The sequence below is a fragment of the Astatotilapia calliptera genome, chromosome 9 (assembly GCF_964374335.1).
Source record: "Astatotilapia calliptera chromosome 9, fAstCal68.1, whole genome shotgun sequence".
Classification (NCBI taxonomy): Eukaryota; Metazoa; Chordata; class Actinopteri; order Cichliformes; family Cichlidae; genus Astatotilapia; species Astatotilapia calliptera.
Genome location: NC_137430.1, coordinates 22,193,231 through 22,208,448, shown reverse-complemented (window position 1 = coordinate 22,208,448; position 15,218 = coordinate 22,193,231). Strand labels below are relative to the sequence as shown.

The following is a 15,218-nucleotide window of genomic DNA, read 5'->3' as shown; positions in this document are numbered from 1 at the left end:
CCCCCCCCCGTTAACTCTGTTTTCCTGGGTCTTTTCACGTGTGTTATGAATAAATCTTCTTTTTTTCGGTCCTGGTACTAGTTTCATTTTGTTGTATTTATCCGCAAAACCTTAAAGGCCGGTCCGTGAAAATATTGTCGGGCACAAATTAGGTTGGGGACCGCTGGCTTAGAGTAATCAGGTGGAACCAGATAATCTTCCACACCTGATCATTTCTCACGGAACACCTATGTGGTGGGGAAACACTGCTCTAAGATATCTATTCAATTTTAGAAATCATACTCAAACTAACCGAATGTTGGTGGCCCAGTGCACTTGGGTAGAATGTGCATTGCTATAGTATAACAATTTCATAGACAGCTCGCATAAAGATTAAGAAAAAAAGATATGATAATCTTACATCTCATGATATGTAAGATTATAACAGTAACCCAATCAGCATGAATGTACCAGTAAATGTGACAAATACACTACTTCATATCACTATATCATAGCACTTCTCCTTGTCAAAAATAACATGAATAATATGCTGCTGTGTTTGGAACTTCGCTTGTATTGATCATTTTGGGGTGAAAATGGGCAATTTATTTTCTTCTGTGCAGTTTTTTTCTCATAACATCTGTGGTCTGACAGTGACCACTGCATCAAGCTGCTGATGGACTTGTGAATTTCATTAGCTGAGTGAGTGCTCCCTCGCTGCACAGAGAGTGCCTCAGTGGCGAGGGAGTTCTTAACCTTTGGGGTCATTATAGACAAATAAAAGCTCATTTTGATCCTATAAGTAATGTCTCATATGAAATATTCAAGGATCCAAGCCTTTTCCAATTAGTCAGACTGCAGGTGGTCGATAATGCTGGTATGACTGCATTCATTGTGGATAAATGTGACCATCATCCCGTCAAGTACAAGGCTGCTGTCTGTGTTTGTGACAGGGTAGGAGGGAGCCTTTAGTGTAAAGTACATCTAACAAATGGGCCAATGAGTCAGTCACTGATGCAAAAGTACCATTTCATTCTGTGCAATTTAAGGTTTTTAGAGTCACATATGAACATATTTAATAGTTTTGAATTTTCATTTCAAAGTGACACATTGCTAAAAAAAAAAAAAACTAAACAAATAAAATAGCAGCTGAAAAACATTCCTGAACTGTAGCGATTACCTGACTAAAGTGTTGAGTCAAATGTCTCATGTAGTTGGATTTGATATTCAGTCTTTAACTTCCCAGGTCTCTAGTACAAAGTCCAGTTGATGTGTCACTGTGAACACAGGAAAGGTTAATTGTTGGGTAGTTGCACTGCTAATGAGTGCTTGTCCTGGGTTTTCAGGGAGTTCCTCATCTATAACAAGTGGCTTATTCCCAGTAGTGAGAACTCAACTGCTCTGCTGGAAAACTTTTAACAATGTCCTCCCAACATTTTCTGGAGTTTGTGTCTGAAAATGGCTTTAGTGATCATCCATTTGGAATCTTTTTTTTATGCCCCAGTCACACAGGCTCAGTAACTCACTGGCAACCACTGGTTGCCCAAAACCTCCTTGCAATTGCTTTGGTTGCTAGCAGATTGCCATCGTCACCTATAGTTTGTGTGGAAGACACTGACTCCCATGAAAACACTGGCCAACTACTTCCAAGCGGCAGTAAAACTGTAACCATAAACTGACTGTTTTCCTTTAAGGTAAAAGGTGCTGTGTTGAAAACATATTGGCTGCAGCAGTAAGGGAACTTTTACTTTAAAGGCAGATGTTCTTCAGTCCCAATATGCAATGCGCTTTATTGACTTTCGCTACTGCTTGGGGAGTAGTTAGCCAGTGTTTAACAACACAACAACATTTAGAAAAATCTGCATCAACTGGTTGGGGAATACAATTTTTTCTCAGTAGAAGTTTTCAGTAGTTACCAGAAGTGTTTGGCTGCTGCTTCACAGATCATGCATTAAAATGTACATCTTCAACAGTGCCTGGTGCACCTAAAACCCTCACAGATTTGCAGTTACCTAAAAACTCTTAAAAATACCATAAAGTCAAAAGGAGCTGTAAAACCAAATGGTTTAAAACATGATTTATAGCTTTTCGTTAAATGAACAGTTTAGAATTATAGTATTTGTACGATAACGTTATAACGACATAGATATATGAAAGGTTAGTGGGATCAGTGTAAGTGGCTTCTAACACCAGTTATACAAGTGCACAGTTTCGCATGTTTTCCTAGAAATTTAATGCTTTTGCATGCTTTATTCTACATTACACTATGTCAAACTTTTCTCTCCCCTCCCAAAACAGTTGGTGCTTATTACTTCATAAACTGAAATAGAAGTAATACATTAAAAAACATTTTTTTAGATGCCCTTCACAGACTAATCCTGTAATATACTTTGCTCAAGTTCTTCTGGCTGTGAAAGTCGCACTTGCTATTGTTAAGAAAAGTGTCTAATCTTCCCACCGTATCCCTGAAGTCACCTCAGTTGGTGCAGGGTGGAGCAGGTGACAGCTGAAGCCGAGGGATTGGTGACGGTGACTTTGACGTGGGAAAATATCGTGCCACTGCTGAGATTAAACAGCAGCTGAATCAATGGGGAGTTTGCCTTATGAATATTGCATGAGGGGCGTGTTCCCGACAACTCTCTTCAAAGCCCTGAAAGAGGAAGCACAAACAAGGTATATTCAGCTGGAGGTCAGCTTGTTGGCCTTTGGACACGAGCATAAAGAGTGAAATAGATGAGGGATTGATGCAAGGACACAAAGAGTTGCAAACTTGCGATCAGCGTGACATGGGTATGGATTATAAAAGTTGAAATAGATCATTTACTTCACTTTTCTCTATTGAAGACAACATTTCAAAACTCTCATTTTCTACACTTGTAATATCTAAACTGAATTCAGCGTCTGTGGACCTTTCAAGGTGATGGTTAAATAAAAGAAACAAAAGGAAAAACCTCAAAAGTGACAAAGAAAACTTTTGTTCAAACAGAGGCAGTTTTCATGATGGATTTATGGCACTACAGGTCTAATAATCAATTATCTATCCACAGTGCGGTCTCTGCAAAAAGTTTTCATCCCTGCCCACAATTCCACAATTATCCATTATAATCGCAGTGTACCAATACAGACTGAAGTTTATGAAATACATCACATCAGGAATGTGAGAAGGCAAACCAGTCAAGGTCAGCAAAAACAAGATTCTCCCATGTAGTTTATTTTCATTTAAACTACAAAACATGCAACAAATATTTGATAAAAATTAACTTTGATAAGTTATTCAAACTATAACGGGACCACGGTAAGTTGTGAATGGTAAATTATGACTGAACAGGCAATCCATAACATATGTCATGGATAGTATTTTTTCTGGTTGAATGAGGACAGATTTTTGGACATTTTTCACCTTTAAAAAAAAGTCAGTAAATGTAATTGTCACTGTCTGATGTATGAGTTAGGCTGCCTACAATATGCTTTAAGCAGAGTCCCCCAGAACAAAGAAACAAATGTAAAAAAATATGGGATCTGCTGTTGCCTCTGGGGCAAGGGTTTTTTGGGCTGAGCCCAGACCTGCCTTGTGCCTCGCCACATTGGTCATGGCAATGCGGGGAACAGAGAGGTAACTGACCCTAGGCTTGTGGCTTTGAGTTTTTTGTATTAATTTTTGGGTTTGGGACAAGTTTAATTGTTTTGCTTTATATGTAGCAGATATTTTCTGGATGGCTTCTTTGTTTATGATTAGAGACTCAGTTTAGGCTTTAGGTTTCATAGTTTTTGTTTTTGCTACCTTTCACAGTCTAGTTCCCGTTTGTGGTTACAGTTGTAGTTTATATTTAATTTTTTGATTTTCAGTTTATCCTGACTTCCATGTGTTTTTCTGCGTCTTGTATTTAAGTCTCTGTCTGTTTTAGTCTTTATGTCTCTGTTATGTTACTTCCTGTTTTATTTCAGTTTTTGTCTAACAGTGTTATCATCTTATCATCTAAGTTCATATCCAAACATCCTTGGACAAAATATTGATAACAAGTTGCTCTCCAATGCATCTGTTGCAGTGTGAATGTAAGATATGATGCACACAACAAATGTTTGTATGAATAGGTGTGAATGGGTGAATAAGGTATGTTATATAAAGTGTTTTGAGTTCTCAGGCAGTGCAGAACAGCTCTATAGAAGAACCAGTCCATTTACCACTTTTATGCTTGATTAGTTTCAGCCGTGTCTGGTTAACCTTATGTTTCCAATCTTCTTGATTGCCTCTAGAGAGTTGGATTCGGTGACTTTGCTTTTTCATAAAGACTTGGATTTGGATTTTTTGTAACTCTCTGGACAATTAAACATTAAATGTTTACTTTGTATTTGACTCCTTATCTCTTAGGTCTGCAAAAGCAATCACCATTCTACATTTTTAAAGCGTGATGATCTGCTGCCAGTGCAATATGGCAAAAGTCTGTGGCTCAGAATCATTATTTTTATTATTTTATTATTATTATTATTCAGATTATTTTTTGTGTGTGTGTTTTAACATTTGCTTTCACGTTAAGTTTGGACACCCAAACCTAAAAGTTAAAGAAAATTGTGGTTTATGTTACAATATACTGCTACAGCTGCAGTTATAATTTCTCCTTGTGGCACCACCTGAAATGACTAGTGGTATCATTCTTCTTAAAAGCACCTAGACAGAATAAAAGTCAAAGGTTAAAATGAGGAGGCCAATATTCTAATATAGTAATTAATTTAAAAATTGTTAATCAATGCAGTCTTCTGAGCAACTGACCAACACTGCAAACTGTCATTCAATTTTTCCACACTCACCTTTTGAGTAGATTTTTTTTCTCCTGTGATAACACTCCAATCAACGACTGATTTACTGTTTTACGTTTTACTAGAGCGGGTGGAGCCTGTCACCTCTGGGTGGCCGTTTTCATGGTGAGAGGTTGCTAGCAGTTTTCTGGCATGACTGTTCAAAAGCTACAGTACTGATGGGACTGATCTTTAAAAAGAAAATCCAGCGTGCACCCCATTATTCTTTTCTTTTATCCATTGGCTTCACCAAGTTCAGCTTAATAGATTTTGTCTAATTCTGTCAGTAGACTAACATCATGTGATAATGTGTTAACCTTAAACAGCTTCAGTTAAAACACAAGTATCCAAAGAATTTAATGAGAGAAGAAAAAGAGTCCCTAAACTTGAACCCTGTACAACATCCTTAAGGATTTATTAATGTTATGTGTTTTTCCTCAGAAATGTTTTTAACTTAGCTGAAACTAGTTTCTATGGTAACGTGTAAATACTTCCAATGGAAGCTGAGGGAGGTTGTCTGTGTCTTGGAGACATCCCTCTCAGCACATAACAACAGGTTCACTATGTCATTGTGAAAACCACTAACAAGCAGCCTGTTCATTAACACCTAATTCCAGTTTAAGAGCTCTGATACCAAATGCAAATGCCTCCTATTTAATAAGAGGACGAATATTTATGATGCCAGAGTTCCTGAGTACGTATAAAATAAAACACATCACTGTTTCTTTTTCAGAATCCAGAAATCTTTGGTTTTTCCAAAGTAAATCTGGCATTAATTGTATTGATTCAGCTGAGCAAAGTGCATTTAATGTCTTTCTCTTTTTTTAACTGATGTGTTTTGGGTTTGTTTTTTTTCCTGGATAAAGCTAACCATTAGCCTACTTTGGTTTTCAAGCTTCAAGCCGCTTGAGGTCTATTAAGTAATAATAGCTTCTTGCAATTGGTTTCAAATTCAGAAGTCTCTGAAGTGGGAAACTTTAGTTGTAGGTATGTGGCAATGATAGCAAGTGCTAAGTTACCACAATTTATGAATTAAAAAGTGGGAAAGCACTGACTCGCTACCTTTAGCTCTACAGACGTTTTAAGGCCTTTACACAAGAACAGCTTTTTCCTGAAGCGGGCGAATCTTACAATATTTCTCAACACTGGAGTTATATTACTTTGGTGAAGCACCACAGATAATATACTAAGAAAACACACACATGCACAAAAACCCACTGTAATATTGTTTTATACAGGCACAGTTTCACAATTACATGCATGATAGAGGAGCTCATTGAATGTACATACTCATTGTCAGGAGCAACTTGCTCTAAAGGTAGTCCAACGCTTAATGGGTGTTCTGATTTCCTCCTTTTTTAAAATTTGAAGGGTTAAAAGTTTAGTCCTTAGTTGACAAACAGACTAACCACAAAACCCAGTGAAACTGCCACTGAAAGCTAAAAGCTTTCAGTTCCACAGCATGCAATTAAAATGTCTCAGACTGCTTAGTCTTATTTATTATTTAGGCTCATCTTCTCCCACAAGTGCTCAATTCATACATGTAGTTTTCCATCATAAAATGCTAAAGTGTCGGTGATACTCACAAACCACATCGTATTCACAGCACAGCCTTTGTTCTCACGCACATTTTTGTAACTGAAGCCAGTCGTGTTACAGGACCCATCAAAAGACCCTCGATGCAGCAGTAGTTTAGCAAGTTTAACGTCCTGTCCACGTAGAGCTGGAACACCTGCTTAGTTTGGACCTGGTGATATAATTCTGTCCTCCAGTCAAGTCTGTTGGGAGCTTGATTTCTGAATACCATGGCATATGCACACAGTTATTTTTCATTCAGAATGACACCAACAAAGGGCTGACCCTGAGCTTCTATTGATTTCAGCTGAATCATATTCAGCCAGTTTTATATAATTTCTATTCAGCTTTGTTTGGTGCTTTCTTTCAATGTTGACTGCTGGTATTTAAACCCACCGTTTCACAATCAATGTTTTATTATCAGGCAGATGAATATTTCTGGCCACAAAAACCTGAAGTTGAGACCTTTATAAATAAGCCTTGTATGTCCTATTGACAGCCCTGTGTGATTTTTACATGCGTGTGTTTCTTTCCCCCCATTTAATCATTAAAAACCCTCCCTTGGATGTTCCCATTTGGTAGGCAGATCCATTCTCTGCTGATTAGATTCCACTTGCCTTCAACTTAAAAGAACAGGGAAGCATGGGAATTCATTGCCGCTCTGGCCTCGATCAGGGAGCTCAGCTGTTGCTTGTTAATAATCACTGAGCACACCTGAGCTCCATCTCAGTGATCACCCAACGTAATTTAAAGACTCTAAATGCGACCAGTTTGTTTTTAATTATGTCCCTTCTGCTCAGATTAATTAAATCTTCATGTGCCTCCACAATATTTTCTCAGACTGAATGTTTTGCGTGGTTCTGCAAGTGTATAATCAACTGAAGATGAAGGGAGTATTAAACACAGCTCCACCCACCTCTTACTGCACCACACACACACACACACACACACACACACACACACACACACACACACACACACACACACACACACTTTATTGAGCTTGTTCCAATTTGTTCTGTTAATTTACGAGGCAGTATTATGATGTAGAAACAAAACTAACATGGTGATACAGTATCATACTCACATACAGCCATTCCAACTAATCTGTGCCCCTTAACTAGCAAACATGTTAACATGGTCAATACTGTTATACAGTTGGCCAGCTTGGGTGGAACTGTGGTGCCATGCTCTCTGGCTCTTGTGGTCCAAAGACAAATATCAGGTTAACTGGTGATTCTAAATTGGCTGTAGGAGTGAAGTGGAACTAGACTTGTCCAGGGTGTATCCCAACTTTTGCCCTTTGACAGGTCATATGGGTCTTCATCTCTCCCATGACCCTGAATTTGATAAGTTCTTAAGAAAATGGATAGATGCAAGGAGTAGATGAGTTTAAATACCTGATTTGAACCATGAAGAAGGATAGCAGCAAGGTTTGCACGATGGTAGTGAGACCTGCTGCGATGTTTAGTTTGGTACTAGCAAATGTATAGGAGGCCAAGCCTGAGTTTGCAGGGTGGAAGATTTTCATTGGGAGTGATTATGGTCTGGACATGTGCAGAGGATGCACACTGTATATACTGGACAATAGATGTTGAAGTTGGAACTACTAGGCAGGAGGAAAAAGATGACCACAGAAAAGGTTTATAGATGCAGTGAAAGAGGACTTGCAGAGGGTTGGCGTGACACTAGAGCAGAGGTAGGCAACTCCAGCCCTCGAGTGTCGGTGTCCTGCAGGTTTTAGATGTGTCCTTGATCCACTACAGCTGATTCAAATTGCTAATGATCTCCTCAACATGTCTTGAAGTCTCCAGAGGCCTGGTAATGAACTAATCATTTAATTCAGGTGTGTTGACCAAGGGTGAGATCTAAAATCTGCAGGAGGCCTGGAGTTCCCACAAGAGAATAACAGGGAGAGTAAGATAGAGGCAGATGATCTGTTGTGGCGACCCCTAAAAGGAGCGCCTGAAAGAACAATGATAACTATAGCCACCTTACAAAGGTGGCTAGAATGATTGGTCAGTTGCGATGTTAACCTTGAAGCAACAATATGATGTTACTAGAATGTTAAGATCATATCAGGTGGCTAGCTCAGTTACGTCCTCATTTAGCGTTATCTCTATATACCAAACTGAGGCAATTTTATACACCACACTAAGAAGTACAGAGTACAGAGTTTGTTTGGACATTTTGGGGTGTGCACCATTGCTCCTTCTTGTAATAGCCACCACCCCAAAGCGATACACCTGCATAGAGACAGCTATACCCGAGCATCACCTCCTACGAGCACCTATTTACGTTATTTCTCCCACAGCGTTTTAGTTTTTTTTTTTTTCCAGTGACGATGAATAATAGTGAGCTCAAAGCCGTATAATGCACAACATTCTTTACCGGTCTGATCAATAGAGAGCGGTACGTCTCGGTTGAATGGATGAGTGTGTGTGGGTTCAGTGGGATGATGCTGTCATTACAGAATGCATGTTAATTGACTGTGCTGCATCTTCTTTTCTTCTCAGGGTTGATGAAAATTGCTGCCATCTACTTCTTTCCTAATTGGTTGTTTCTAATGTCTTCCTTGAGAGGTTGTTGAAACTCAAGACTGAGCCTGACACTGACTAAGAGGTTAGCCAGCCTGGAAAAAGATAGGAATAGCAATGATAGGTATTAAATATGTATGCAAGTAGGGCTTACTCATGAACTTGAGTACTTTGACGCATTAATTTGTATTTATCTTTTTTACAGATACTTGAGATTTTGAATAGCTCTATTGTGGTCCATTAAGATGCTCCTGCATATGTGCTATTTTGTATTCATCCATAAGCAACAATGTCTACTTTGCAGGGGCCAACTGGTCACACGTTCTCCCATGAGGCCACAGTGCTATGCTTATTGCAAGCTAAGTAGCAAGTCGAAATAACAAGCTGCTAATGAGCCAGAAAATGTAGCCGGTGGACACAGATTAATAAGACAAAATTATTAATAACAGATTAATAAGACAAAATACGAGGAAAGCACTGAAGATTGTTCTGGATACCTTCTTGAATTTAATAACTGATGATTAGAACGGCGCAGTTTTAGTTTCTAAATCTAACTCATATTAAAAAATAATGTATATTATTGAAAGGAAACATATATATAATTACTAACAATGCTTGCAGCACTTTGCGAACTTTAATTTGAGAAATGCCCTTTAATACTGCAGGTATTAATTGTTTATATGACTCAGAATGCCTTATAGTTTGCCCGTATTAAGTTATTCAACAGGTTTCATGGTGTTGTGATGTGCATTAATCTCCAGGTCTTAGTGCCACCATCCGAATAACTTGATCCTTTAATTAAAGATGTTGGTATTTGAACTTTAGAAAGGACAGGCTGACATCCAGCTTAGCTCATCTATTCCTCTTCACCCATAATGAGGCATGATGTATATTCTGCTACAGCCTTTTTAAATCGCTGTTATGAGATAGTTTTATTTGGTTTTAGATAAAACTATCGGTGTTTTATCAACATATGTATGTGAGTATCATGCAATAAATATTTTGGTATGAGCAAAGCGTCACGATGGTCTATAAATCTTAGAGATCAGTGGATTTTTATGAGGAGAAAAAAGAAAAATAGTTGGGGTGGAAAAAAAAAATGAAACAAAATGCAGCATGAAAATACTTCGGGGTGTCCAGCTTGTCATCTCGATGATTTTGACTTCAGTCTAAACTAGCAAGCCTGTCTGTTAGTGTTTCAATATTTGATGAGCCCTGGAGTAAATGATGAAACGATCCAAAAGAGATTTTATGAGAGAAACAGCCCTAACGAATTTATTGACAATCACTGTGACGAAATAAGGCAAACTCAGATGAAATAGTGCATGATGGGTGATGAGGACTGAATTAAAGTGAGGATTTAAGATTCAAGAATGAATATTTCTTTTTGCTCCGACTCGTTTATCAAAGGTTTGAATAGCAAAAGTGAGCATACCCCCCAACTCTCTCTGTACCAAGAGTCTATTCAACATGTAAGACTTGTCCTTGGTCTGCAGTTGCTCACATACGGTGTGGTATGCTTTGCGCTGCATTTGCAGAATACATAATACTTTTAAAAATAATTGCATTTAGCTTTAGGGTCTATATTCACAGTGTATTATTGCACACAGTCATGAAATGTAGGAGCTTACATCCAAGAGAGGATTTCTTAAAGCATTGCAATTAATGTTACCATATATTTAAAGAATACACTCAGTGTTGATGTCACAATGGGTTCTTTGCTACCTTTCTGTTAGCATGCTGTCTGTGCATATGTTTGCAAAGATGCAGTTGTTTCAATCCTGGATGCAGTCTGCCCTTTTCAATCATACTAATGCCATTTTATGCAATAAAAATAAAAGTAATGTCCACATTTCCACTGCTAAAAAGCTGTAGACCTTTCTATCATTTTCCTCCTCCCTACACACAAGTTTAAATCAGCTGATTGTTGTGCAAGTGGGCAGGAAAAGAAAAAGGCATGCTTGATGTTTTTTCCGTCTATGTATGTGTTATATATGTTCCTTCTTCCTGATGTTGCTGTCATTCGGAACCGCTACATCGATGACTACGGCCGTCTTCTTCCGTTTGTCTACCACCACTATGTCCGGTTGGTTAGCCACCACCATTTTGTCCATCTGTATCTCGAAGTCCCACAGGATCTTAGCTCGGTCATTCTCCATCACCCTTGGGGGCATCTCCCATTTTGACCCCGGGACTTCCAGGTTATACTTGGCACAGATGTTCCTGTACACTATGCCGGCCACTTGGTTATGGCGTTCCATGTATGCCTTGCCTGCTAGCATCTTGCACCCTGCTGTTATGTGCTGGATTGTCTCTGGGGCATCTTTACACAGCCTGCACCTGGGGTTTTGCCTGGTGTGATAGACCCCAGCCTCAATGGATCTTGTGCTTAGTGCTTGTTCCTGTGCTGCCATGATTAGTGCTTCCGTGCTGTCTTTCAGTCCAGCTTTGTCCAGCCACTGTTAGGATTTCTGGATATCAGCCACCTCCTCTATCTGCCGGTGGTACATACTGTGCAGGGGCCTGTCCTTCCATGATGGTTCCTCGCCTTCCTCCACTTTCCCGAACGACATTCCGATGTCATGTCCAGTGTTGTCCGCCACATCCCCATTGAGTTCCTGATGAAGGCTCTCAGGGTCCTGTTGATCTTATAGTTCTAGGCATCCCAGGATCCAGGTGTGGGGCATTGAGTCATAGGCCTTCTTGTAATCAATCCAGGCAGTGCACAGGTTGGTCAGTCAGAGACAGCCATTCCAGGTGTCTCTCGTCAACTAGCAGCTGGTTCATTTGTGCTGCCAGGTGCTCGTGGAGTGAAGTCAGCTTCTTCAACCAGTAGTCCAACTCTTCATACTGGAGACCCTTTCTTGAATATCTGCCACTGTGATGGCCTCAGGTATGGACAGCTTCCTGTACTTCTTAGGCACCTTCCTCATCGCGCCTTTCTGCAACTCCGATAGTTGGCTAACCTCCCTCCGTGCTACCTTGATCTTAGCCTCTAGCCTCTTTGTGGCTGTTCAACTTGTAGCATCTCCAAGCATCTCACTGATCACTGCTGCCGTATTGTAGATCAGCTTGTTAGTGTCGGTAATCATGGCTGTAGGTATCGTCCGTAGTGCTGCATTAACGTCATCTAGCAGACCTTCTGAGGGTACTTCACGTAATCTTGGTAACCGGCTACGGGGGGGTCCAGGTTTCAAACTTGGCCATGATCCTATCTTTCAGGTCAGTTCCTCTCGCACTCAACGATCCTTCTCCTATCGCACTTGGGGCTTGGTACCCAATCTCGGGTGGGGGTGATGATATCTCCCCCCTGACCTGGCGTCCTGGCTCCCCCTTGCTGTAGCATTTATGTTGTACCTCGTCAATCTCTAGCTGTGAGAGCAGTCCCTTCTTTCGAATGTTGGAACACTGAGATACTAGTTGTTTCGCCGTCATTGTGGATGTTGGGTATCGAAGAATCCATAGGTCCCTCATCCTATTCATGTAGCCCCTTCCGCCAGGGTTACTTGCGTAGTAGCATTCCAACAACACCCTGTTTTCGTCTCTTATTATATTATTGTAATGGTCTTTTTACTTGTTTCACCAAATCAGCTTTGGATTGCCTTCAGACTGTACAGAATGCTGCGGCAAGAATTTTAACTGGCACTAACAAAATGTCACATATTGCTCCAGTTTTGGTTTCTCGTCATTGGTTGCCTGTAAATTTTAGGTTTCATTTTAAAATCTTAGTTTTAACTTTTAGAGCTCTACATGTCATGTCTGTGTGTAGGCAGGCAGGAAGAGAGGATCCAAAACGCAGGACTCACGGAGGCAGAAGTAACTCAAAGCACACAGCTTTATTGCTGGTATGAAACTGAACAGGAAAAACACTAACTAAACTGGGTGAAGAGAATAACTATAGACAGGCTGGCAAATGAACACACAGAGGACGTGAGGGTGAACAGACGTTAACGACGCAACACTGACACAAAGACACACTGGGCTTAAATACACTGAGGGAGTCATCAAGGAATTAGAGACAGAAGGGGAACACAGCTGGGAGAAATAAGACCTAACGAGACAGGGAGAGCAAAGCCGGAACACTGACATCAGACAGGAACAAGAACCTTCAAAGTAAAACAGGAAACAAAACACACTTTACTAAGACACGGACTAGACAGAGAGAGACAGACTTGACACTGACCAAAGCCTACTAAATAATAATCATAATCAACAGTATCACTGATTAATCAAATTATAAATCATAATCTAGAAAAACACCAAAGCATGAAAAACAAAGCTGGGTCAACATGACCCAGAACCGTGACACTACATTGTGAAACTCCCCAGTATATCTCTGATCTGTTGAAACCTCACGCTTCTTCCCGAGCACTTAGGTCTTCAGGTCAGAAGTTACTGTTAGTTCCATGTACTAGGATCAAAACACGTGGGGATCTGGCTTTTCAGGCACCAAGGCTGTGGAATTCTCTTCCATTTTCTTTACGCTGTGTAGACTCCATTGATTCTTAAAAGCAGCTGAAGACATTTCTATACAAAAGAGCTTTTAATTAATTTTTTCATTGTTTTATAATATTATTTTATTTATATTTCTGGCTTTATTGTGAAGCACTTTGTGATTTTTTTTCGATAAAAAGTGCTATATAAATACATTTTACTTACTTACTTACTCTTTTTAAAAATACATTAAAAAGTTTGTAGTGCAGCAAAAATAACACATTTTGGGATAAAAGTCAAGGTGCAAAATATAAATCAGAGATAAAATGTGACGTGATATTTGAATTCAAACTATAATGTGACATTTAAATTCCCCTTATACCAGTATCATTTCCTACTTGAGGCCAATACAGCCAAAGACAGCAGAACTGAAGAGACATTTTGTAAAAGTTTGACTTTATCTTTTGGACCTTTAAGGTCCAAAACATGATAGAATCCCCACTTATCATTCCCTATATACCTATATGCTGTCAAAATATAACATTATTATCATTATGACCTTCAGATCATTATATTGACCTTGAAGGAAAGGTCAGAGGTCAAATGTGACACGACATTTTAAATCCTTATAGCCATACTCTCTATATGTTGACAGTACACACACACACCAAGCACCAAGGCTTTTTGTCAATATTTGACTGATATATCATGAAGCTGACCTTGAAGACCTTGGTGGATGTAAGCCAAATTTTAATGGCTTGTGAACATGACCCTACTCTACACCTCTACAAAGTTTTATCAGAATTCATTCAAAACTTTTCAAGCTGACGTGTTTACAGACAGAATGGCCAAAAGACATGGAAATGCTACCAAAACCATAACCTCGCTGGTGGAGGTAAAAATGTAACAGGATTGTAGCAAAGTGTTACAACCAAAACTTTAGTTCTTCAGAGGCAAGAAATGTTTTATGTCACTTGTGATCGCCAGTTTGTTTGTTGCAGAACAATTTAAGAGCTACCAAACAGCAGACTGATAAACTAGCTGCCAAGCAGCTATTATGGAAATGTGTTACACAGTTACGTAGATAATTATCATTAGAGAGGCTGCCTAGGAACAGTGGTTCTAGTGAGAAAATGCTTCCAGGCCTTTAAATGCTAAACAAACAAAGAAAACCCTAAACTATTAAACACACACAAAAAAACTATGATATGGGCTTGTTAATGATCCCAGTAACACTGAGCTGATTAAAGAGACTCTGTGGAAAGTGGTGACACTGAGGGAAACTACAGTCCAGACACACATGACTCAGTGAGATCCCTGGTGCCCAGCATGGGAGGCTGCAAAGAGCTGATCTCTTCTGCTCTGCCTCCATGAATACCAGCAGGTCAAGCCAAACGGCACTGAAATCTTGTGTGATATGTGCACTGTGAAAGAAGAAAGGTACTCATCGTACAAGCTGTGTGTTGTTGCTTTAGCTTGAGATGAGTAGAATTCAAAAATATAGTCAAAGTGGCCACCGATTGTCCTTTTGCCATTATCTCTTTTTGGCTTCGTTAAGAAAATACATATCTTGACTGTTTGGGATTAAAATTTAAAAACGCATTTTTGTGACACTTTCCAGCTTCATGCATTAAGAGTTTTTAATAGCTTTGAAAATTAGTAAATAAACACTTTAGCAGCTTATGAGGTGGTCCTTATCAAAATCAATCTTTCGCTTCTTTCAACATAAAAAAACCCCACAGCTACTTCAGCAATGCATAACAATGAATGGTTAATAAGATCAAGTATATGTGTATAGGTCCGGTGTCCTCTAATTGCCCTGGTTGGGATGTATAAATTACACTCCTCTTTTCATGCTGTTCTCTGCTATTTTATGCAAACCTGCAAGTCAAAGCACAC

General features: G+C 39.4%; 1 long non-coding RNA gene across 1 annotated transcript; it reads right to left on the bottom strand.

The window, feature by feature from the left end:
- Positions 1 to 638: 638 nt before the first annotated feature.
- On the bottom strand, positions 639 to 7,238 carry LOC145430843 (uncharacterized). Its single transcript, XR_013911162.1, has 3 exons — positions 6,360 to 7,238; positions 2,455 to 2,629; positions 639 to 1,256 (listed from the first exon to the last, which is right to left on the bottom strand). It is a non-coding gene; the product is annotated as an uncharacterized LOC145430843 (long non-coding RNA).
- Positions 7,239 to 15,218: the final 7,980 nt, after the last annotated feature.